The sequence below is a fragment of the Mixophyes fleayi genome, chromosome 2 (assembly GCF_038048845.1).
Source record: "Mixophyes fleayi isolate aMixFle1 chromosome 2, aMixFle1.hap1, whole genome shotgun sequence".
Taxonomy (NCBI): Eukaryota; Metazoa; Chordata; class Amphibia; order Anura; family Limnodynastidae; genus Mixophyes; species Mixophyes fleayi.
Window position 1 is genome coordinate 368,334,102 of NC_134403.1, and position 24,164 is coordinate 368,358,265.

Here is a 24,164-nt window from a genome sequence, read left to right on the forward strand (position 1 = left end):
TTGGCCACAATACAAGCTTACCACCTGCATATATGAATGTTCTATAATAGCGTTAAGTACATTAACTGCATAAGTTTGTTATTTTGCTTATGCACTAGGCTGCCCATTATATACCTCCCTTCCCAAAACTTTCCTGTCCATTGGGACAAACATGTCCCCAGGCGGGACAGAGCCCTAAAATTGGAACAGTTGGGAGTTATGCATTAGTGTGAGTATGCTTAGAGAAGAATTAATCAATTTGTAATTAATAAAAAAAAAAAAAAGTTATAGTTCCAGTTATACTTTATTAAACATATTCCAGTTAATGTCTTATAATAGATCGCCTTCAAAATACGGATATCACTACGGAATGCCGACACTACCGTCCCAGCCGCAGTGGATACACAAAGTAATGGTCTCTGCTGGATTATTTTCCTGTGGATGATACATCACCCCGGTGTACATGGCGCTGTGATTTTTATTGACAACTGGGAGGGCTGATAGATGAATCTATTGTGTCCTAGTTCTTGTTTTCCCCAGTGGAAAAGTTGTACAATCTCTTTCCTTTTAAACAGCAGCAATTTAGTGGCTGTAAGAACTGAGCACTTAGTGCAGATGTTGGAGCCTTGTGAAGGGAAAAAGTCATTTATTTTCTTACTGTGCTTCATCTTGACTTGAAGGAGTTGTTGACATCTTAGCGCAGGAAAAGCTCTCCGTCATACAGCGTTTAATCCCATGCCCATCTGCCTTCTAAGTCTCTTTGTAATCCCAGGAACTTTTTTTTCAGCCTTGCTGCGTTCGCCAACGAGTGTCACCTAAGGTTTAAGACTTGGTTTATTGTGCGTGAAGCAGACATCTGTCACCCACGCCAGACATTGAGAGAAGGAAATCTTTTGCTGTTTCATGTTGAGCTTTTCTCTTCTGTAAGACAGGTATATTTAAACGTGTTTCGTCTGCGCTGTATCCAGCCTGAAACGTCTCTGCTGGTCACTGCAATAATCTTCCGGGCTGAGTTGGATTTCGGAGCTCCGAGGAGTGTCGGTAATCTTCATAGGCTCATATAATGTTTCAGGAAAAATAATGTGTTGTTGACACTGTATATCAGGTCCACTGGATAAAAATCAGATTCAGGATAAAAACTTAACATTTTGGTCCACTTTCTAAAAACTTTGTTGGCTTGTGGGCGTCATCCGGCAACTTTTACTTTTTTACATCCAATGGCAAAACAGAATACAACAACTGTGCCTGGTTACATAAATACATGCCTGGAACGTACAGAGGAAGCCAGAGTTATAATTCAGTGTAATTATATATAAAAAAAAAAGGTGGGAGGAGGGAGATTATGTACAAAGCAATACAAGTTATCTGAAGGTGGAGATACCTCGTACAATGTAACCGTACAATACATGATAAGTTGCAAAAATAAATCACAGGGTGTGTTGCATGAATGTGTTGTATTTAAAAGCCATTTTTGGAGTGTATATCCATGATATAACAACATCTTAATAGTCAATGGTTAGTGGTGCCAGTCCTTAAGTATTTACAGGGAAAATTTGTATGTTATAATTTTCAACAGGGGGGCTGTCTATTTCTTATAAGCACAGTTGCCTACTCTTCTGTATTGATCGGGAGACTCCAGAATTAAGGGGAGACCTCTTAGTCTCCCGAGACAGCAGGCGATACTTCTGTATGCCTCAAGAAACCCTCCGCCCCCTGCAGAAAACTCCACCCACTAATCACCGATAACGGCATCATCAAGCCCCACCCACCTCCTCTTTTCCTACCTTATCTCCATATTTCCCAAAAGGTTAGATCAGTTTCAAATCCCACATCAGTGTAGACATGTCCTGCTTTGTCCTGATTTTAGTTTTGTAATATAGGGACATCTGGACCAACAGAGAACCAGCTGGAAGACAAGACTAATTGATTAAGTTTTAATAAAGTTATTTTCATCTGGAATTGAATGTCCTGATATGTAGCACACAAGATAATGATGCGTTTCTCCATCATCCAGTAGTAATAATCTGATTTAAATATTTATTTTTTTAAATGTATTTTTAACTTCAATATCTCATTCGATCCATGTTAATGCCTTTGGAAGATCAGGGTGAAACGGGAGGTCATGTGGGGATGGTCACATGGTCATCCTGATGCCCAGGGGTCATGTCGGAATGTTTGGAGTTCATTCATTAAGGTTAGGCCAGGGCTTTGAGGAAGTCACATGGCCACACATTCCTACAGAGCTCTTGTGTCCCTGATTTTATCCATCGCAGCCTGGCCTTTAATCATCACCGCTCAGAGTATCTGTCAGATAAAGTAGACCATTACAAACAATTTTTAAAATACAGATATTAAGCATGACATATTGTCACTCCTAGTACATGGCACGATTAAGCGCAGTCACGTACAACTCATCAGTGCCAGTGTATAGCTTGTGTTAAAGGCATTTGTTTTATGCATAAGAGTAAAATTGACCCAAACAGCTACAGATGCTATAAAAAGTATTCACACCCGTTTTGCACTTTTCACATTTTATTTTCTTAAATCGAAAAGAGAAAACCCAGCGTTGTCCTCAGTAAATGTATATAGAGATATATCAGTGGTGCTGCCTATGGGGATAAGATAGTATCCCTATCTTTGGTATAGAATATATGTAATTTTGCCCATTGGCGCTCTACACTTCACATGTTGGACACAATATTCAATTATCAATATAGATCTCTATATCAAGAAATGCCAATCTCTCTTTACTAATAGTGGTCGTCAATTTCAAATTTACATTGTTATGATTTATGTACTCTGTAAAGGCCACCAGTCTATCTTGCTCTCCCTTCCAGATGCACGTTACATCATCGATGTATCTGCGCCATACTGTCATGTTTTCAAAATAAGGATTGTTGTTCCAAATGGCGTTATTCTCCCAGTGCGCCACAAACAGGTTTGCGTAACGTGAGGCGAATTTCGTTCCCATAATCTCTAAGGAAGAGGCGAGATGGATTTTTGATTTGGGAACTTTAATGTCTTATGGCCTCAATTCAGATTTTGATTTAGGACGTTTTCTTACTAATTAACCCTTAATTCAATAAGTTATTAATATTGGACACAATCACTTGTAATCTTTTTATTTAAATTCATATAAATTAGGAAGATATTACTTTTCTCTGTATCGATCTGGAAGGTAATTTATCTTTTATCTACTCATCATCATCATCATCATAATTTATTTATATAGCGCCACTGATTCCGCAGCGCTGTACAGAGAACTCACTTACATCAGTCCCTGCCCCATTGGAGCTTACAGTCTAAATTCCCTAACATACACACACACACACACACACAGACACAGACACACACAGACAGAGAGAGACTGGGGTCAATTTTGATAGCAGCCAAGTAACCTACTAGTATGTTTTTGGAGTGTGGGAGGAAACCGGAGCACCCGGAGGAAACCCATGCAAACACGGGGAGAACATACAAACTCCACACAGATAAGGCCATGGTTGCGAATTGAACTCATGACCCCAGTGGTGTGAGACAGAAGTGCTAACCACTGAGCCACCGTGCTGCCCACGGTTCATTCACATAGATTGTCATTTCTCATTTCTATAATCTGAACAATGACTGTCTACATCATAGAGTTGTTTTCAACAAGCGTACAAAATAGATTATATGCTGAGAATGGAACCAAACAAATGAATGAACATTCCGATGGCACCTCCTACCCTGAGGCGGGAACCAATTAAAACCTACGTGGAGGGAGATTTAAACCTGTGTGCCGCGGAGAGACCTACATTTGCCAATTTTCCCTGAAGAAGCCTGATCTGATTAGGTGAAACGCGTTGGTGGAAAATAATTATACAGACTATACTGTGGACACAGACTGCGGAGAATAGAAGGAATTTTAACCCGCAGACTTATCGCAGACCTTATGCAACAAAGCCGCAATTATCGGCATTTAATATGAGCCGAGAGTGACAACCGGCTCACATAGAACAGTGTTTACTGCGCATGCACAGCATCCAATGGATTTCCGAGTCGGTCCGAGACTCCAAGACACCTGCGTTGGGTTCCCCCTGCTAGGAAGGGGAGTTAGTGAAGCACCGATCGGCAAGAAAGAATAAGTCCTAAACCAAAATACATTATTTGGACAAGTAAATGGACATAATATAAGATGGATACTCTGGGTATATTTGGACAACTTTTATTCATATATATCAATTCTAGATTTTTCAAGACCTAGACTGAATTTTTCAGGACAAACCAATAGACGGTCAAATGAACAGCTGAGACATTTAAGAGTGCATTGATTGATTAACAGAAATATATGTTCTGGCCAGAACTACTGTTTAACATATTGCAAATAAATGTGATTTTTATCCAAATACTGTTATTGGAATTATAGTGTATAACATGTGACGTGTGGAGCGCCAAGGTGCAAAAATACATATATTTTATTTTCTTACATCATGGAATCCAAAGAGAATTATTGGGAGATTCTTATCACTGAAAATTAACCTTGTCTCCATATATTGATAAATAGACCCAGTCACAGTGTAAAAATAAAGCCAGACAGAATTTGTCAGTATTTTCCCAACATGCAAGAAAAATTGCATTTGCATCTCAGGTCCCTATTGTGTGTCATATAGGGAGACACTGGTCCTTCCTGCTAGCTACTATTCCCCTCCTCACATCATGTCACTGCCCCTGTCACATGCAGCCCTGTCCTCACTAACACATCACTCATCTCCTGATATACTCTGTGCTGCTGGGGGACCCTGCTCCTTCCACTATATAACTCTCAGTCTGTGGCTTCCTGCTGCCTCCATTCCTCTCCTCACATCATGTCACTGCCTCTGTTACATGCAGCCTGCAATCATGGATAATTGGCCCCCACATCCTCTCTCTTGCTAAATCCTGCCGCTTCCAGCTGCGCAACATCGCTCGCATCCGGCCCTTCCTCTCCCAAGATGCCACCAAATGCCTTATCCACTCTCTGATCATCTCCTGCCTGGACTACTGCAACCTCCTCCTCACTGGCCTCCCCCACTCTCATCTCGATCCCCTTCGATCCGTCCTTAACGCTGCAGCTAGGCTTATTTTCCTCTCTCGCCGCTCCTCTTTTGTCTCCCCCCTCTACCTAGCCCTTCACTGGCTCCCATTCCCCTTAAGAATCCTCTTTAAGCTCCTCACACTCACCTACAAGGCCCTCGCCAACTCCACTGCGCCCTACATCTCCACCCTCCTCTCTATTCATGCTCCATCCCGCCCTCTCCGTTTCTGCCTCTGACCGTCGCCTCTCTTCCCCCCTTATAACCTCCTCCCACGCGCGTATCCAAAACTTCGCCCGCGCTGCCCCCCTCCACTGGAACAAGCTCCCTCCCTCCATCAGAACTTCCCCTAATCTGTCCAGCTTCAAACTGGCCCTAAAAACCCACCTTTTTCTTAAAGCCTTTCTGTCTCCCACTTAACTTCCTACCTTATCTTCTGCCTCCGTCCCCCTACTCTCCCTCTCTCCCCTGCGTCTCTCTGTCTGTCCACCCCTCCCCTTAGATTGTACGCTCCTCTGAGCAGGGCCATCTCTCCTCCTGTTTCCACCACTTCTAACTCTGCTCTCCAGCTACTTAGCCCTCCTCCTCGAGGGTCCTCCACCCCACGTCCACTCTCGCTCCCTCCTCCCCCCTAGGGGGCCTCCCTGTCTTCCGCGCCCTCCTTCTTGGGCCCCGTCGTTTGCAGATCTTCCCTCCCCCTTCCCCGCCCTCTCTAGCTGTGCATTGAGCGTACTGAGTTGCTGTGTTTACTGTACTGTGCTGTCTCCCATTGTATTGTGATTTTGTTTGTCTCTGTACGGCGCTGCGGTTGCCTTGTGGAGCCTTATAAATAAATATTAATAATAATAATAAAATGCACAGTGAGGAAGCTCATAGTGTTTACCATAATACCTTTAACCAATAACGACACGGACACCAGAATAACGTTGGAATTAAAATATATTTATTAATATTTATTAAATGGATATATTAAACTAAAGGGGCTGAAGGCGGACGAGAGCAGGGCAGAAGGCAAACACAAAACCAATAACGGTGGAAAGGTCAGGCCCTTGAACCACCAACCCAGGATTTACCTTATCTATTGGCCGGTGCGAAATATATGTCCAACGGCAAGACTACACCCCCCTATATAAACCGCCAGAGATAATCAACATACTGGCCCGGAGTCCCATTCACTGGACCCAACACACGTGATGACAACACCATACGAAAGGGGGGATAGTGACCTATGACATATAAACGAAGCACCATATGCAAACTTACCAACTGCACTGCTCTCCCACCAAAGAAACGAAACCATTTAAAAAACAGCCGGGAGGGAGGGAGGAATCCGGAAACAGAGAGGGGAAAATGGATGACAACCAACACCTATATAAAACAAAACCACCCCCCTCTCTCTACCTATTGGTTCAAATATATACAAGCCCATAGGCTAAACACCTAATCACTCACCCACGTGATTTTAACTGCGTTCAGGCTGATGGCCACACTTCTCTAATAATGGATGCGCACTGTATAATACCACTGGCAAGGTCAGCATACTTATCTCCTGAAATATTCTGTACTGCTGTTGGCATGACAATTAACTGATTGGCTAGAGGTTGTTCAATCTTTTTCAACTGTAAAACTGGGGTCACACGATCGAGCAGTCAACAGGTGCTCTGACCCTAGTTCAACGCACCAAAAAATCTTATACCTTGCTTAATGGCCTTATACCTTTCTAATACATATTAAATGTCCACTTAACCCAAAATGCAAGTTGCTTTATTCTAGTAAGCTACTAATAATGTAATGTCCCGATTTCGGTGGGGCAATCCCAATTAGTCGTACTTGGATAATGCTGAGTTTACATAGAAGTGGACAGCTTTGGACAGATCATAGTGGAGTTTGTGTCGATCAGTGGCGGGGAGATCCCGGAGGGGAGGTCAAGTGGGGAGAGACGTGGCCCCGCCCCCTGCCATGCTGCGCCATTTGTGTGATGAGGGTGGGGCTTAATGACACAATAATTATGCCCGGCATCTGGGAGGGTGTCTGCTCTTCCAGGAAATTCGGACATTCTGTGAGAGTAGTGAACTGACAGGCTGCATTCTCATTTCCGGTCACAAAATGGCTGCCTCCTCTGTTTCCTGTCACAAAATGGCTGCCTCCGCTGTTTCTACGTGACAGGTGCTGTGGCGGTTGGTGAGAGTAAATCAGGTTTTGTTTAGCTGGACAGTAGAAGTTTATGACTCAAGAATATCGAAAACAAACATGGAAAACAGAGTGAAGTGATTTTGGAGACATCTCCGGATGGGCGACTTCATTTACTGGTATTGATCGCTGTTTTGTAAATAGCATTATTTTGGCAGCGTGTCTTCTTCCCTCAGCCATTAACGGTGAAGAGCAGAGACTCTGCACAGGAACCTCCCGCTCATCAGATCGATCCAAATAATTTAGCTGACTGGCACCAGAGTCTGCGATTCACACAGCACCACAGAAAGGAGCCATTGTCCCCTCCTCAGATTGTGCAATTATTCTTAAAGTAAACACTTTCCGAACCAAAGAGGAAGAGCCGTAGTTACCCGGTAACAATCTGCCTTTTGTCAAGAATTTCTTCCTCAGAAAACCCTGCCTTTTTTTCGGATAATTTATAGTGCTGATAAATTAACCTAGATTGGTTTCCACTTCAAAGGCTGTTCCCATTCTCACGCTCTGTTACTTAGTCTGTGAACACGGGAGGGGGTCGAATTAAGATCATAATTAGTCATTACAAATCCTTCTGTATTTAGGGCAGAATTAAACAGACAAATAAATGTTGTTTCCTATTGTGGTGTCTTGGAGGATTCATTTTTCATGCCATTATGTCACACTGCCGAAGGCTTTCCTGACTGCGACTGAGTGCAACTAAAAATTAATTCCTTCTTAGCTGGAAACCGAAATTGTTGTTTCACTTATCTTGGGGAATAAGGTGCAGGATTTGTTTTTAAAATGGCTTGAATTGGTCATCTAACTGCGAAAATATATTCTGAAATAATTATTTCTACATTCATAACGGCAGATTCAGTTGCCAGCGAAGTGGCGCACGGATATCACCGCAATGTCCGACTGCGCGCATTGCCAGCAATTACGGTAGGAATTTCTGCTCATTTTTTTCTCTATGCGGTGCGAGGAAAAATGATCGAATATTAGAGTCATAACATCGTCGTGAGGTGTCTCCGCGGATATGATGCATAATCTGAAGGAGATTAATTTGGGCACGAGGTGTCTACGTTCTGTAGACACCCCCATAATATGCATTATATTTCTGAAAGAATATGGAAAGCAATTATTACTTGTGTAATGTATTTTTATTTTTAATCATCATTCACAGTTTATGTTATAACCTGCTGCAAAGAGCAAGGATGTGTTGTAATCTGTAGCTGCCAATCAATAATCCGATTTTAGCAGTTTAGTGTAGTCACACAAATTAACGGCACGTTAAGATTGGTTGCTGTGGGTTGTGATAATGCTGTGTGAGGTCTTTACTAGGTGGATGTCACGTCAGTATACTACTGAATGGCCCCAGCCTGGCTAAACATCTCGCTCCGCACTGGGAAAATAGGGAACCCGGTTACCTCTGCGTCGGTAAAGAGTCAAATCGAAGCTAAGTAACAATAATCATAATAGCAGATATAACATTTATCCTAACTAATAAGCTGAATATGCGTTCAGCCTGCTCTGTATAAGCTATGGCTGAACTTTAAATGGACACTAAGCTCAACAGTGTGTCGTTTGTTCTACACATTGTTTTATGTTATTGCTGTTTGCAGACCCGGGAGTCGTGTCTCCCACCTTTGTCATATCTTCTGACTTTCTCAGGACCTGACTTAGCCCCAAATGATTTTATGTTCCATACCCGGTGCTGTCACACATAGCCTTTGCCATTAGGTCATGCCCTAAAGATACTGGCTTGTGGCAGGATTATCACACACCTGTTAGATTGACAGGAGAGTTCTGGTAGGAGATAAAGGAAATGTGGGGAAGAGAATGCAAATCATGAAACTGTACTAAATGCAAGAAGACCTGCTAACATCATCCTAGAAACTAGGTACAGTTTTATAACAAGATTATTTTATAGAGTCATCCACTATTATGTACATTATACAAATAAGGGAACTCTAATCCGTTTTTTTTCCTATTAACTATAGCGTATAGTGGCAAATACATTGGAACTCGGAACAGCAAACAGTTCATTCAAATAAAATACATGTTCTGGGTTCAGCATTTCCTTTCACTTAATCCATAGCTCCCAAAATTCCAAGTCCATTGCGCAGGCGTATGTATCGGTTATAGTTTGGTATATTTGCCAATTAAATATCTTTGTGCTTTGGAACCACATTGATTGCATCGGACAATCTTTATTGGTGACGATAGTTACGAACATAATAATATACATCCCGACATTCCTAGTTTTCCGGACAAACGACAACACCTAGTTGAGACAACAGGACAGTCCCCCATACTCTGGATCGTCCCACCTAGATCGAGAGAGGTGATCAGTCAGAGACCCTCGTGGAAATCATTGGCAGATGGGAATTTTTCATCAATTATTTTAATAACATTCAGAGAAGTTCACTTGTTTGGTGGCAGAATCAGAGGGGCGAGCTTGGTGCACATCTTATAGCACATTTTCATAGTAAAAGAGACAATTTAATTCCTTATATCACAGACTGTCAGCCTTTACTAGATCCCCAAATGTCTGGTAAGATGATTAATTTGGTAAACCAGGAAAAGAAATGCGTATTTCAGTCCTCATCATCGACCTTGCCTATGTCCCTATATTTTCTGTTCTCAGTCTGAGGATGTCAGAGTGTAAGATAAATCCCATAACTAACCCGCTGTGGATGACGGGAGCTGAGCGTTGTCCCGCTAGATAAGGACGGGCTCTGAATATTGCTATCTTCATAAGTCATTGACCATTTCTTTGTCTTACGGAAGCATCCATCATCTCCGCAGTCTCAGTTGACCCTCTGCTGTATTGTTGTTCTCTTTTCTTTTCTTTTACAATCCACAATGTGATTCTACCAGTTGTGGTTTGTAATGACGTTTGGGAACCGGCTGCCTTTATGTGGTTTATGGAGATGAATGAATATTTGTCATCTGAAGCCGTAGATTTAATTAGAATGACCTAATTTTTATCAGTTGATAACTGGGAAATAAAACTACAGATCTTACACGTAGCCGACCAGACAACTTTCTGTTCATCACCATCATCACCATTTATTTATATAGCGCCACTAATTCCGCAGCGCTGTGCAGAGAACTCACTCACATCAGTACCTGCCCCCATTGGAGCTTACAGTCTAAATTCCCTAACATACAGGCAGACACAGACTACGGTCAATTTTTTAGCAGCCAATTAACCTACCAGTATGTTTTTGAGTGTGGGGGAAACCGGAGCACCTGGAGGAAACCCACGCAATCACGGGGAGAGCATACAAACTCCTCACAGATAAGGCCATGGTTGGGAATTGAACTCATGACCTCTGTGCTGTAAGGCAGAAGTGCTAACCACTGAGCCACCGTGCTGCCCGTGCTGTTGATCTTAGCTCCTTGTAATTCCTAGTCCATTTAGCAGAGATTTTGTAAGATGTACTATGGGTCCATACATTAAACAAATGAGTTCCCCTTAGCATGCAGTATGCATTGAATGTGAACTATAATGACAGGATTAGGTGTTACTTACATATTTGACTTATGCAGGAAGCTTAACAGGGTTTAGAGAATAGCTATTAATTTTTACATATAGTTTGCATCTTCTTATCTATTCAATTGTTAGCAAGTTTTTTTGTTCCCCGCTGAGTAAAAAAAAAATCTCCTGCGGGTTTTTTGACGGTAATATCAACCGTTTTGAGTTAGCGCAGTGGGAAAACTTGTGCAATTCAATTGAAAAAGAGGGAGCGCTGCCCCCGCGCGTTAAACATTGTGTTTGCGAGATTTTAGGGGAGTGAAGGGGAGTTTTAAAGCGGTCATGTATAACACAAAAAAAAGGTTTTCCATACATTTCCATACATTAGATTGTATTACACACTGATAATATCTACATTACAGTCCTTTCTTTAGCATGTTTTTTTATTTAACTATTTTTTACCATACAATCATCTAGCCTGTAAATGTGGCCCAGAAGGAGTTTTGGTTGTGGCAAGGGGGCGGCACTGTTAATGGAAAAAAAAATCCTGCAAAAAAAAGAAAAGATAATACTTACCTTGCGGTCACGCGGTCACGTCAGCTGGTACTCCGGCTCCCTCCCTTGTCTCCTCCTCCGTGCGGCGCTCGCAGTGAATGTCGGGCGTGATGTCATCACGCCCAACATCCATTGCGGAGCGCAGCACAGAGGAGTCCCCCGCGCGAGAAGAACAATCAGCAGCACAGAATTGGAGAAAAGAAGAGAAGAGGACAGGAGAACAAGCCGATTAAAAGGTAAGTTAAGGGGGATTTTTTTTATTATTTCAAGGGACGCTGACCAGTGAATAAAAGTCACCTGGTCCTGGAGCATCATGGACCTTATCTCCCTGCTACATACTTCTACTTGTAATACTAATGGGGCATTATATATTATTCTCTTTGGCCCATTATAAGTTGTTATCCCTTAACTAACATAGTGGTGTAATTAGCAAAACAGGTCACAATTTGGGGTCACAGTGATGTATATGTCAGGTACCGCAGGCCTGGTCAGGCCACCCTGATATACAATGCCTGGCTTAAATGATATTGCATCGAAACAATACAAAAAGTGATTATAGTATAATAACTAGAGAGGATTTTTTGAACAGGGCGATTGAAAGGTAAGTATATATATATCACTTTTTTTCTCATATATATATATGTTAACTATGTTTTCTATGGTTTTTTGGATGATCAGCTATCGTTATTGTTAGTGTATCTTATGTGCGGCCCAAACCAACTCGTCGTCTTCCAATGTGGCCCAGGGAAGCTAAAAGGTTGGACACCCCTGCTCTATACCATGTCAAAACACATTAGTATATTCATATTTGTACCAAAAACATACATAAATATAATTAATTAGTGATTTTTTTTTTTTTTATTTCATTATTTTTTCACAAGAAAATCAACTTACACAAGTTAGGCATTAGTGAAAAACATAAGTTTACATTTTTTTCCAAATTTTTCACATGATTTCAAATACTTTTCAGAGGTTTTTTATTTTTAACACACCCCAAGGAGGTGCGAGATAAAACAGCATATTGGCCTGTTTTACCCGCCGCGTTAAAAAACAATTGCCTCTCGCACACCCTGTACTTTCAATAGACCTTTTACTGGAGCGCGAGAGGATCGTTTCATGAAAAAAACCTGAGCGTCAAAAATGGAATTGAGTCGCGGGTAAAGTTAACCCGCTCGAAAATAATAAAAAACAGCGTTAAAATGACGGTCAAAAAAAACAACTCGCTGACAATTGAATACCCCCCATAAGGACTTTCCAGGTTCACATAACACTACCTAAAGAGGAGTTACTGAGATCGTTCCTCCCTTGCAGCATAACCTCTTAAGCTGGGTACACACTGCAGAGTTTTCAGCCGATTATGTAATGTGTCACCATCTTTTCAGCCCTTGGTTATGACAGATGAAGAGCACAGATCTGAAGGTAAATCGTGTAAAACGTGTATATTGTACACATGAATCGGCTGCTGATCGGGACTGTTCTTTTCTGTTGTTACAATCGTTAAAGATGTCACATCGGGAGAGATTTTCCGTAGTGTGTACCCAGCCTTAGTGTTAACTAAACCTTTAAGGCATTGACGACCTGTTAAGATCTCCGTATATTCAATAAGACATTGTAGAGCATCTGGGCCTGTGAATTACTGTCACCGTTCTTTAATCACCAGATTGATTCTAAATTGTTCCTCTGGTTGTACCTGGAGTGAAATGCAGATTGTGGCAATTAACATAAATAATATTTCCAAATGGATTTTGGTATCTGCGTTTGTAATGACTTATGGCGGCTGAGAGGAAAGGCGGCGCTGAGATCTCACCCACACCCGTGTGCTGCTGGCAATATGTCACATGAAGGAATTCCACACCAAAACCTCGGCTAACGTCAACATAGAAGTGCCTGACAAGCTGCTCCGTCAAACAGCCAACGCGCACCATAGATGACAATGAAAAATTGAAATCGTATAACTAATTTAGTGGAAAATCTCCGTCCACAGCTGAGTCCCCTCTGCATATTTTTCCGTCTCTTGTGCATTAAACAGGACAAATGCATGAGTGGAATCTTTACTTGCAGCGAAGTCTTGCAGGCTCCGGCGGCCGCTATTAAAGGGATCCTACTGGTATTTGTGCATATAAAAACCAGACAAGAAAAGAGTGAGACCTCAGACATTACTTGTAAGTATTTAATGCGCTTTGTTAGAGCATATTCAACGTTGATATTCCAATCAATCCCGTGAGTGAATAGACCTGCACATACTTTCTGATAAGTGTTTGCCAGACAAGTGTGATGTTTCCCGCAGTGATTTGTGGGACTAGCGCTCAGTAAAATATTCGGAACAGTCCACGAAGACACATTGCGCCAATGCTGGGGCTGAAATCTACACTCATATTTCCTCGCCTACAGGTGTAAGTAGAAATGCAGGACATTGCGGAGGTGTCCAGCGGCACGCCGCGGCCAGTTGAATCTGCCACTATGGAAATGCATTTCAAATGCTCTGTTAAAGCGAGGACCAAATTTTCCTAGACTTCTGTACAAGTAGGAAAATAAGTACAGGACATTGGCAAGTACATCAGAATATAGCCATGTGGTTCTTTCCTGTGGTATTGTTAAAGATTCATCTTCCACCCCAGGGGCAAGCGCAGGATTTGTAGAGGGGGGTTTCCACACCACGCCGCCAGTGGGCGTGACCAGCATGCATGGGGGCGTGGCTATAATATTAGACAGTGCTTGGCTGCTTTTCCAACTCTTCCTATCCCCATAATATACATGGGCAATGCTGCATGCACTACTGTTAGGTGCACGCAGCTCTCCCTTTTCAAGTAGAGCTGTGTGAAGCAGGAGCAGGGTCCAGCCACCTCAATTATACAGTGCCCCAGGCTTGGAGGAGGGTTTCCAGGCACTAGTAACCCCCCCTCAGTTTGCCTATGCACCTGATCATACATTGCTAGTTGTCCTTACAGCAGTACTTGACATGACTGTGTAATACAGACATATAAACAGACTTTTTTTGGGGGGACTAGTGTGGGGGGAGTGCTGATGCGCAATGGCATAACTCTCGTCATCGAGGAATGGTGGCCGGGGGCATGATGATGGAATTAAGTCCCAACCCATTGCAGAAGAAAGTGAAGCTGGATCCAGGAGGGTGTGTCTTTCTCTGCTGAGGGTCCTAGAGGACTCCCCAAAATGCGTGAGTCTCCCGGGCATTCCAGAGACTTTTTGAATATAAAATTTTACAAACCCCATTATGAAGGGCTCGATTTGGGCTAGGTCGAAAACAGACCCGTATGTTATCCCAGCCTCCTGTCCCCATCATTTAATTTACTACAGGTGCCAAGCAAAGTTTCAGCGCCCATTAGTATCGCGTTGGGACCATCATGCCTCGTGCCTCTTGCCTCCAATGATGTAGCTATTTCCTGGTGAAATGATTGGCTGAATGCTCACGGAAATTGGTTCAGCCCACAACCTGGCTGCCTGCTCCTTTAAACTCTAGACCTGTTTCTGTGGTGTCCGTAACCAATTACTCTCTTTCAACTCCACTTCAGTGGGGGTGTTGGTGTACCATTTTGACTTCTAGTAAATATAACAATGAAAATGAGGAGAACTCCTTCATTCTATGGTAAAAGCATGGATTAAATACACTGCCCATGACGTAAAATCAATGTGCTGATATGTACTGGATATGATTGTGTCTCATGAGTCCGTTCTTCTGTAGTAAACAAGTCGTACAATGTAAGGACAGGCGCCTAATGGCGTTGCGTTAGCAGTTCTTTAAGCTTAGTTGAAAGGCTAGTGAAAATTTATGTCAAGTAAAAAAATATTTGACACACATTTGATTTGTCTAATTTTTGAAAATCCTTTCGGCAAGAACCGGTGCAGGGGGCATAAGAGGAAAGGTGGGATCCGAGAGAGTGGTCTCTCCTGGAAGTCTAGAAGGATTTCAAAACTTCGTGAGTGTTCTGGACTTTCTGGGAGAGTAGGCAGGTACAGATTGACAGTCACTGCAGTCTTGCCCAACACAGTTATCTCATTGGACGGAACACAACGCATTTCAAAAATGGGAATGCAATCGGAACACAATTACAATGCTGCAGTGAGTATAGAGACATTAGAAACAATGTTTCCTAATGTCAGATCCCGTTGCATGCATTTTACTAGCATTAAAAACGTCTGTGGTAGGAGGTCTTTGCTTGTCACGGAGTATCAAAACTTTTGCAAGATTTCTTTTTTGTTTGTACATTTACTGTCCAGGTCCTGCATTTGATAAATATAGAGGGGGTGGGGGGGACATTATATTTCTCTTTGGTTGATTAGAACAAAAAATATGCAATATTCATGCAAAGTGCTTTATCTGGATGTTAAAAATTTAAACTAGAAATGTAAAATATTCATTTACATGTAAAACTTTTTTTTTTTTTATCTTCAATCCACTCTGCAGTGTAGTAAATGACAGAACTCTTAGATTTATACGTCAGTCAGGCAATCACTTTGCGGTTTATTTATTTATTTTGATACAATTTGACTTTGGGGATTGTACTGACTTGTAGTTGGGTTTCTTTGCAATTTAAAGGAAAAACTACGTATGTGACAATGAGGGAATTTAAAGTGGACCTGTCACTTGCTTACACCGGTACCTGCCATATACCCGTGAATGGAGGAAACAACATCCATTAGAATGCCGCCTATCTCTAGGAACCAGCGATGTTACTGAGGCATGAGGCATGAGGCACTTTGTGGAATGATTTTTGAATGATATGACATTTATTCACATGAGATCAGAAATCACACCTGACATCAAAAAAAGAACCAACAGGTCCTTATGCTCTGTCTCTTTTAAGTGGGTTTTTAAAAATATTTTAGGTCTAGGGGGTATATTTATCAAAAAAAGACTCCCCCATGCATGCTGGTCATACCGCCAGTGGGAGTGACCAGCATGCATGGGGGTGTGGCTATAATTTTAGACAGTGCTTGGCTGCTCTCCAACTCTTCCTATCCCCATAATATACATGGACAATGCTGCGTGCACTACTGTTAGGTGCACACAGCTCTCCCTTTTCAAGCAGAGCCGTGTGAAGCGGGGGCGGGGTCCAGCCACCTTCTCTTGTAATAAGAAGCCATGCTGCAGTAACACTGTTACCCCAAAGCAAAAGGAACCTCATTTTCGACTGATCAGCTGATGTTGAAGTGGCCTCCGCTGTCCGAATTGTAAACTGGAAGGGGTGCGGTACATCTATGAGGTGTAAGCAAAAACAGCGCAAAGATCTTTACCAAAGCATCACGCGGTAACCCATCGCATTACATAGGCAAACTGAGGGGGGGGTTTCTAGTGCCTGGAAACCCCCCGCCAAGCCTGGGGCACTGTATAATTGAGGTGGCTGGACCCTGCCCCCGCTTCACACAGCTCTGTTTGAAAAGGGAGAGCTGCGTGTACCTAACAGTAGTGCACGCAGCATTGCCCATGTATATTATGGGGATAGGAAGAGTTGGAGAGCAGCCAACCATTGTCTAATATTATAGCCACGCCCCCATGCATGCTGGTCACGCCCACTGGCGGCGTGGTGTGGAAACCCCCCTCTACAAATCCTGCACTGGCCCCTGGTGCACCCGTATTCAAATTCAAGCGAATCTCAATAAACGTTTCCATTTGAATCTGGGTATAAGTATGGTCTGGCTATACATTACTTGTTATTTGTAGACAGACAGAACAGACTGCAGGATACACACATGAATATGTGTAATATACGGCCTCATCAGAACGCATGCAAAAATTTTTTGCTTCTTTTACATTAAATACATAAATCAGGATGTTCTTAATACGTACTGTACATACAATGCTATTCTGTGGTCTATATTACTTGTATACACATGTTCTGTGTATGTAAGTTCATGTTCTAGCTAGTGGAACACATACATGTAGTTTTTAATACAAACACTATGCCGTGTCAGTCATCACTATCAGTCATCGCTTACACCTGCTCTGTAGCTGGTGCAAGTTATACGGCTGACACAAGCGTAATTAAGAGAATCCCAGGACTTAAATCAGCGTTGGCACACCCTTACTGTACTTCATAGTGGCCTAATCTCCCGGAATGTCCGGGAGACTCCCGAATTTCTGGGAGTCCTCCCGGACTGTCATTTGCGTTTGGACATGAATTGAATGTGATTTCGTTCACACAAGATACGGCACGCAAACGGACTTCTGTCCGAGCGTGAATCACGAGCTATGTGGTTTTAAAACCGGAAAGGTAACAGCTGTATGAGTATTATATTTTATCAGTTTATTACTTGTGTACAAAACAGTTCCAGCATCTTTGTATCTTAGCCATGAATATACAGTAACTTCAGGACCCAAGTTATGGTGATGCACACTCCGAAAAATGTCACGCCCATGACACGTCTACTGTCAGTTTTCTTTTCTTCCTCCTAAAGTACTATGTGATGTTGAATACTTTTGTGTCAAAAAAGACAAAAGTATTATAGAAGTGTTACCTTTATTGGCCAACCAAAATAATTTTTTATATTTGCTAGCTTTCAGAGCGCAGAGCCCTCTTCATCAGGCAAGTTTACAAATTAATGACTGAGAAACGGCCACAACATTTAAGAGCTGTTACATCAAGCAATTTGTACAGGGTGGGGGGAGGGGGAATACATCATTAAGATAAGCTAAAGTATTAAAGCCAAGGTTTTCGTTACAGATGGAAGAGTGAAAGTCCTAGGAGTTCAGAGATCTGGAGTCACTCTGTTGTGGGGTGTGAAGTAGGTCCATGTAGTGAGTCATAAATCCAGGTGTTAGGTTGAGCCCTTGAGCCAATGACTGGAATGTTCTTATGAGCTTGAATTCCCAGATTTTTCTCTACCTGTCATTTTAAAAAAAAAACTTTCAGTATTAAGACTTTTAAATCTGTCATACTGTGTCCTGGTCCAGAGAAGTGTTTACCCACGGTGGTGTCCAGAGTCTGCTTTATTGTATGTCTGTGTAGATTCATCCTGGATTGCAGTTTCTGCTTGGTCTCTCCAATGTAGATTCCCTCAGGGCACCTTGTACACTGTATCATGTACACCACATTGGAGGATACACATGAGAATGTGTCAGTGATTTTATAGTCCCGTTGTGTGTTGGGTATTTGGACTGTGTTTGCTACACATCCTAAAGTACTATTAATTAGAGCCTCAGTCACATTGTAATTCAGGGGGGTAAGGTGACACTTGGGACTTTCTTTGTGACACGTCAAATTTGTACTTTGATTTTATTTTTTTTAATTCCTTTATAACCGCACCTTTAAATCTACGTTTCTGCAACAATTGTCCCGTTGAAAGTACAGTACTATTCCCGATTAACAACCCCTCATAGGACTTGGTAAAAGTCATGAGGCCTGATTCATTAAGGAAAGTAAGGTAAAAAAAAAAATTCTCCTGGACAAAACCATGTTACTATGCAAGGGGTGCAACTTAGTTTATTATTTTGCATATAATGGAAATACTGGATGTTTATTCATGTTGCACACAATACTTCATAGCTTATTTGTACACTGAAATTTAAAGTTGATCTAGGACATGCCTTACCCCAACTATAAACTTGTCCCTGCATTTTATTTTTACCTCCCCTCCAATGCATCAAGGTTTTGCCAAGCGGCAAAGTTACTCATTTTTTTTTTGCTTTACTTTCCTTAGTGAATCAGGCCCATGGTGTTTTGGGGGTTTGTATGTAGCCCATATTAGGCATCAAAAGCAGCCAATGTATTCATCTTTCCTGTCTCTGTTGTCTTGTTGTACCACGCCATGCGCTAACCTTTAAAAATAAGCGCTATTGCAAAAAATAAGTTCCACATTTTCCTTACACATTTCTGATTTCTTACATATCACATGTTAAAGTTCACATGTTAAGCTTACTGATAGCAGTTTATAATTTGTATATGATTTGCGTGGCAAAGTTGGTTTGTTGAGCTCCAACGATCTCACCCTTACATTAATCTACACCAACGCTCCCTCCGTCCCTCTGTACAGATCAATTCGGTTCCCCAGAGTCTCATTTTCCCTGATATTACAGTTATAAATCTGACTTTCCTGCTCTTCTGCTGTCATCGTTTTCTTCTATTTTTAATATTTTTATGTTCCATCCTCAGTGTATGCAGAATTCTGGATTGTTTATTACCGTCAAATAATCAATGCTTCACATTGAGCCGTTCGGTGATATATTAAGTTACAGGCACATTATATTTTTTATGATCTGATTAAATGATATTTATTATTCATGGTCTATCGAAAGGAGTCATTATTATTGATGTTGAAAACGAGGAACTGATTATTTTTATCAGCTGCAAGGTTAGAGTAAAAGGTTTTACTGATTCATTCCTGACACTTTTTAGGTCATCGAAACATTCATCCATTTCTACATATGAAACTCTACCCACAGCTGCCCTGATAGATGTTGATCCTATTTCATTGGAAAATTGAATAATTAGTTTTAATTGTTGTCATTATTTAAACATCATCAGTGTCAAAATAATATTAGCTGCTCAAAATTAAAGCATCGATCCCATGAAAAAATCAGGTGTGTTTTATTTTTTTAAAATAAATCACTTTGTCAGGCAATAAGAAGAATTTTTATACAATTTTCCTTGTATTTTTTCTTTAGGCTGCTATTTATGATTCTGGGCTACCATAGCAACCACAGTCAAGTGGCACATGATATAGTAAGCAGCTAGGCTTTGGAATGCCCCTTTGAGCTTTGTTTTCACTGTGACATCTGCCGCTCCCCCCATGACATGCAGAGAGCTGTGTCTGTGTAACAGACTGGCTGTGTCTGGCTGTCATTTTTATTTGTCAACCAGAGAGTGTTTGAAAAAGAAATAATGATTATTTTTTTTAGGATAGTTAAGAAAAATGATGCATGCTCTAAATGCACTTAACTTGCAATATAAAAAAAATAAATACATTCTCTATGTGAGATTGCTCCTTTAAGTATGGTTCACCCATGATGCAGGTACTGCGGTCAGACACACAAATGCGAGCGTAGCATAAATATATTATCCGGCCCTTTGGAGGAGATGGGGAGTGTGAGGCCTACAGAATCTGTTACGTTGGTCATCGCTGGCTAACTGGATGCTAATAAAATATACAAAAGAAAATAGCATTTAGTTCAGGGGTGTCCAACCTTTTAGCTTCCCTGGGCCACATTGGAAGACGACGAGTTTGTTTGGGCCGCAAAAGATACACTAACAATAACGATAGCTGATCATCCAAAAAAACCATAGAAAACATAGTTAACATATATATATGAGAAAAAAGTGATTTATATATATATATATATATATATATATATATATATATATATATATATCACTTTTTTTCAAATCCCCCTATACTTACCTTTCAATCGCCCTGTTCAAAAAATCCTCTCTAGTTATTATACTATAATCACTTTTTGTATTGTTTCGATGCAATATCAATAAAGTGCATTTAAGCCAGGCATTGTATATCAGGGTCTGCGGTACCTGACATATACATCACTGTGACCCCAAACTGTGACCTGTTTTGCTAATTACACCACTATGTTAGTTAAGGGATAACAACTTATAATGGGCCAAAGAGAATAATATATAATGCCCCATTAGTGTTACAAGTAGAAGTATGTAGCAGGGAGATAAGGTCCATGAAGCTCCAGGACCAGGTGACTTTTATTCACTGGTCAGCGTCCCTTGAAATAATAAAAAAAATCCCCCTTAACTTACCTTTTAATCGGCTTGTTCTCCTGTCCTCTTCTCTTCTTTTCTCCAATTCTGTGCTGCTGATTGTTCTTCTCACGCGGGTGACTCCTCTGTGCTGCGCTCCGCAATGGATGTTGGGCGTGATGTTATCACGCCCGACATTCACTGCGAGCACCGCACGGAGGAGGAGACAAGGGAGGGAGCCGGAGTACCAGCTGACGTGACCGCGTGACCGCAAGTTAAGTATTTTCTTTTCTTTTTTTTTTTGCAGTATTTTTTTTTTCCATTAACAGTGCTGCCCCCTTGCCACAACCAAAACTCCTTCTGGGCCACATTTACAGGAATGCTGGGCTGCATGTGGCCCGCGGGCCATGGGTTGGACAACCCTGATTTAGTTGATTTATATTAATTTTTCAGGGCAAGGTTTGGAATCTTTTCATCCACCTGGATGTGGTGATCATGGCGCGTACAAGAATACTATCTGTAGGAAGTTTTGCAGTCATGGTACAACTTTATATGCTTATCATATCTTCCTACACAACAGTTACTTGGTTAGCCGATGAGCACAGAATTCTGGGAGATGTAGTTTGCCATGGTTGCCTGGTAGATGATTGGTAGCCGTTACAGTGATGTCACTTGCAGCTTAATTCCACCCACAAAGTTACTTAAATGACAGATCAAGTGCACTTGAAAATAAGGTATTTTTAAAAAAACTTAAAACAATCCAGAACCCTATATAGAGTAATGTTTTTATTCGACAGTGTATTTCCCTTGGAAGCTGGACACATACATACAATCCAGTTGGCTAATTTAGTCACGTTCAGTCAAGCTGGCCTGATATCATAGAATGTGTGCCCAAAATGGGATGATTCGGGTATCGATCGGTGTGGCTGTTAAATTTGTTTGTTGATTAAACTGGTGTGTGTGTGTACAGTTATTGACCAACCACAATGCACTGGGTCGCTTTGCCATTTGCTCATGGTGCCCAATCACCAGCTCTGTAGAGTGTGGCCAGGTCTGCCTGTTCACCGATTGGTCTGAAAGACTGAATTGCACCATGAGTGGCTACCATTAGTCATTATAGTCTAGATAAATACATGTGTTGGTTAGTGTGCATTTAGTTACTTTAGTAATTCCCCCACACTAAGGGCTCTCATGCTTTTGAAATAGAATCGACCACTCTCCTTCCTCCCTTGTCATGCAGCGAGCCATCCAATCATGGGCATCTTTTTATCTCATACTTGCCAACTTTTTATCGTTGGCTTCAGGGAGATAGGTGTGCAGGGGCGGGGCTTGACCCAGCCCCCTAAACGATTGTCACAATTTTGGACAATTGCAGAAGGGGGTGGGGCTAAGATGACACAATATTTGCGTCAGTAAGCCCCGCACCCCCACCACTTATCTATTGCGGGGGCGAGAACCGGGAGGTTGCCCTGCACTCCCGGGAACCCGGGAGGTCTCTCAGAAATACGGAGTCTCCCAGACATTCCGGGTGAGTAGGCAATTATGCGTTAAAGAAAGGCAGCTAATGAATCTCTAGAGACTGAAGTGTCTTTTACATTTCTGTCTCCATTACTGAAGTCATGTTGTCTTACCTGTCAGTCTTTGATTAAGTCTTGGTCTCCATGAAAATGGCCACCTCCATAGGCATCAATACATGGACATAGGACACAATTTCTGAACTGTGTCATCATGCCACAGATGGCGAAGCCAACCACGTCTTGTACTGGCTCAGCATCAGGGAGAATGCCAGACTCTTCAGCGAGTGAGGGAGATCACCCCTATTTCAGGGAGTCTCCCTGACATTCAGGGAGAGTTGGCCAGTATGTTTTATCTCGATACCGTGGACGGATGCCCCAGGCACTGTAGCCGCCATATATTGTTTGGACGGACCCTTGTGACCCTTGCAGGGCTGGCTGGCAACGCACACGGTGCAACTGTAAAGGGGACCGGTTTTATTTCTAAGCCACTGCTTGGTTTATCCTCACTTATACACTTTTGCAAACTACCCGTCTTGTAGAGTTTTGTAGATGAGACACTTTAACATTGTTGTGTGTATATGGAGATTGTAAAAGGGCCATTTTTGTTTGACAAATGGTCGAAAGATGAATTTGACTCCATGTAGAGTTTCTCTTTCTCTGAATACAGGTATAAAACTTCCCAAAGTCACTGTTGGCCAGGATCTAGCAGTGTGTGCTCAGTTTGATACATTGTCTTAAGACATCATAAATCAGATTCTCTTCTGCGGAACGAGTTCAGGGAAACAGACTAAATATAAAAAAAATATTGATAATTTAAAATGGGTTTTCACTGTACTGATTCCACCTCTAGACTATGCTCACAGCTACACTTTATATTCTCAGTCGCCCTGTTTTGCAGCCAGGAAGCTGTTTGCCAACTCAGTATGTCAGAATTATTTTTAGGAAAATATAACTCTTTCTGCGTAATTGCCGGCTCCCTACCTGTCAGTATTTCTTGCTAGCTGCTTCCTTCTCAAATATTTTTCACGTTCGACGCTCCAGCGGGTACCAGAACAGGTGGATCGCAGACAGATGAGAGCAGATAAGGTTCACCCCTTGCAGAGCCGTCAGGCACCTACGGAGAGAGAGAAGAACTGATTTATGTGGCTGCAAAACAGCCAAACTGCTTGTATGTTGCTGTGTCATGGAGGCCGGCGGGAGATAGCTAACAGTCTGGTTCATGTGGGGTAAGGTAAAGGTGAATTAGAGACAGGGTCTGTAGTGTAGTGCAAGTGGTGGGATAATGATATAGTACAAGACAATTCCTATGTGACCTCTGTTTGCATTATTTTTACGATTCTTTTATATATAAAGTACCAACATACTACACAGCACTGTACATTGAGGGGATCATGCCACAAGCAAATAAACACAGGAGAGAACAGCGCCTGGACAATTATTAATTAATGCGAGTTGCAATTTTTAATTTACAATGTACTGAAATACAAGCACCTCACTTGTTCATTAATCCTTAAAAAAAAAAAAATCAACGATAATATTCTCTCCTGTCAAAGTCCAAATGGAAATGTCAATACAGTAATGAGATAGACGTCTGCCATATGATATAATATACACAATCAGCCATTTGGATGCGTCTAGTTAGTGCTGCTGATTGTAGACATCCTCATCATTGTGTGTCTGACAGCTCGAGGCGAAAGCCAGTCGTTATGTCCGATTAGAGTGCATGCTCTTGGGCCTGGCTCTACCATATCTGTAGAGTCGG

At 41.9% G+C, this 24,164-nt stretch overlaps 1 protein-coding gene and 1 long non-coding RNA gene across 2 annotated transcripts in view; one reads left to right on the plus strand and one right to left on the minus strand.

The window, feature by feature from the left end:
• IGSF11 (immunoglobulin superfamily member 11) overlaps positions 1-24,164 on the plus strand; it is a 215,782-nt gene that overhangs the window by 97,223 nt on the left and 94,395 nt on the right. The window lies entirely within an intron of this gene.
• On the minus strand, positions 970-23,692 carry LOC142140537 (uncharacterized). Its single transcript, XR_012688536.1, has 3 exons — positions 23,384-23,692; positions 1,764-1,885; positions 970-1,089 (listed from the first exon to the last, which is right to left on the minus strand). It is a non-coding gene; the product is annotated as an uncharacterized LOC142140537 (long non-coding RNA).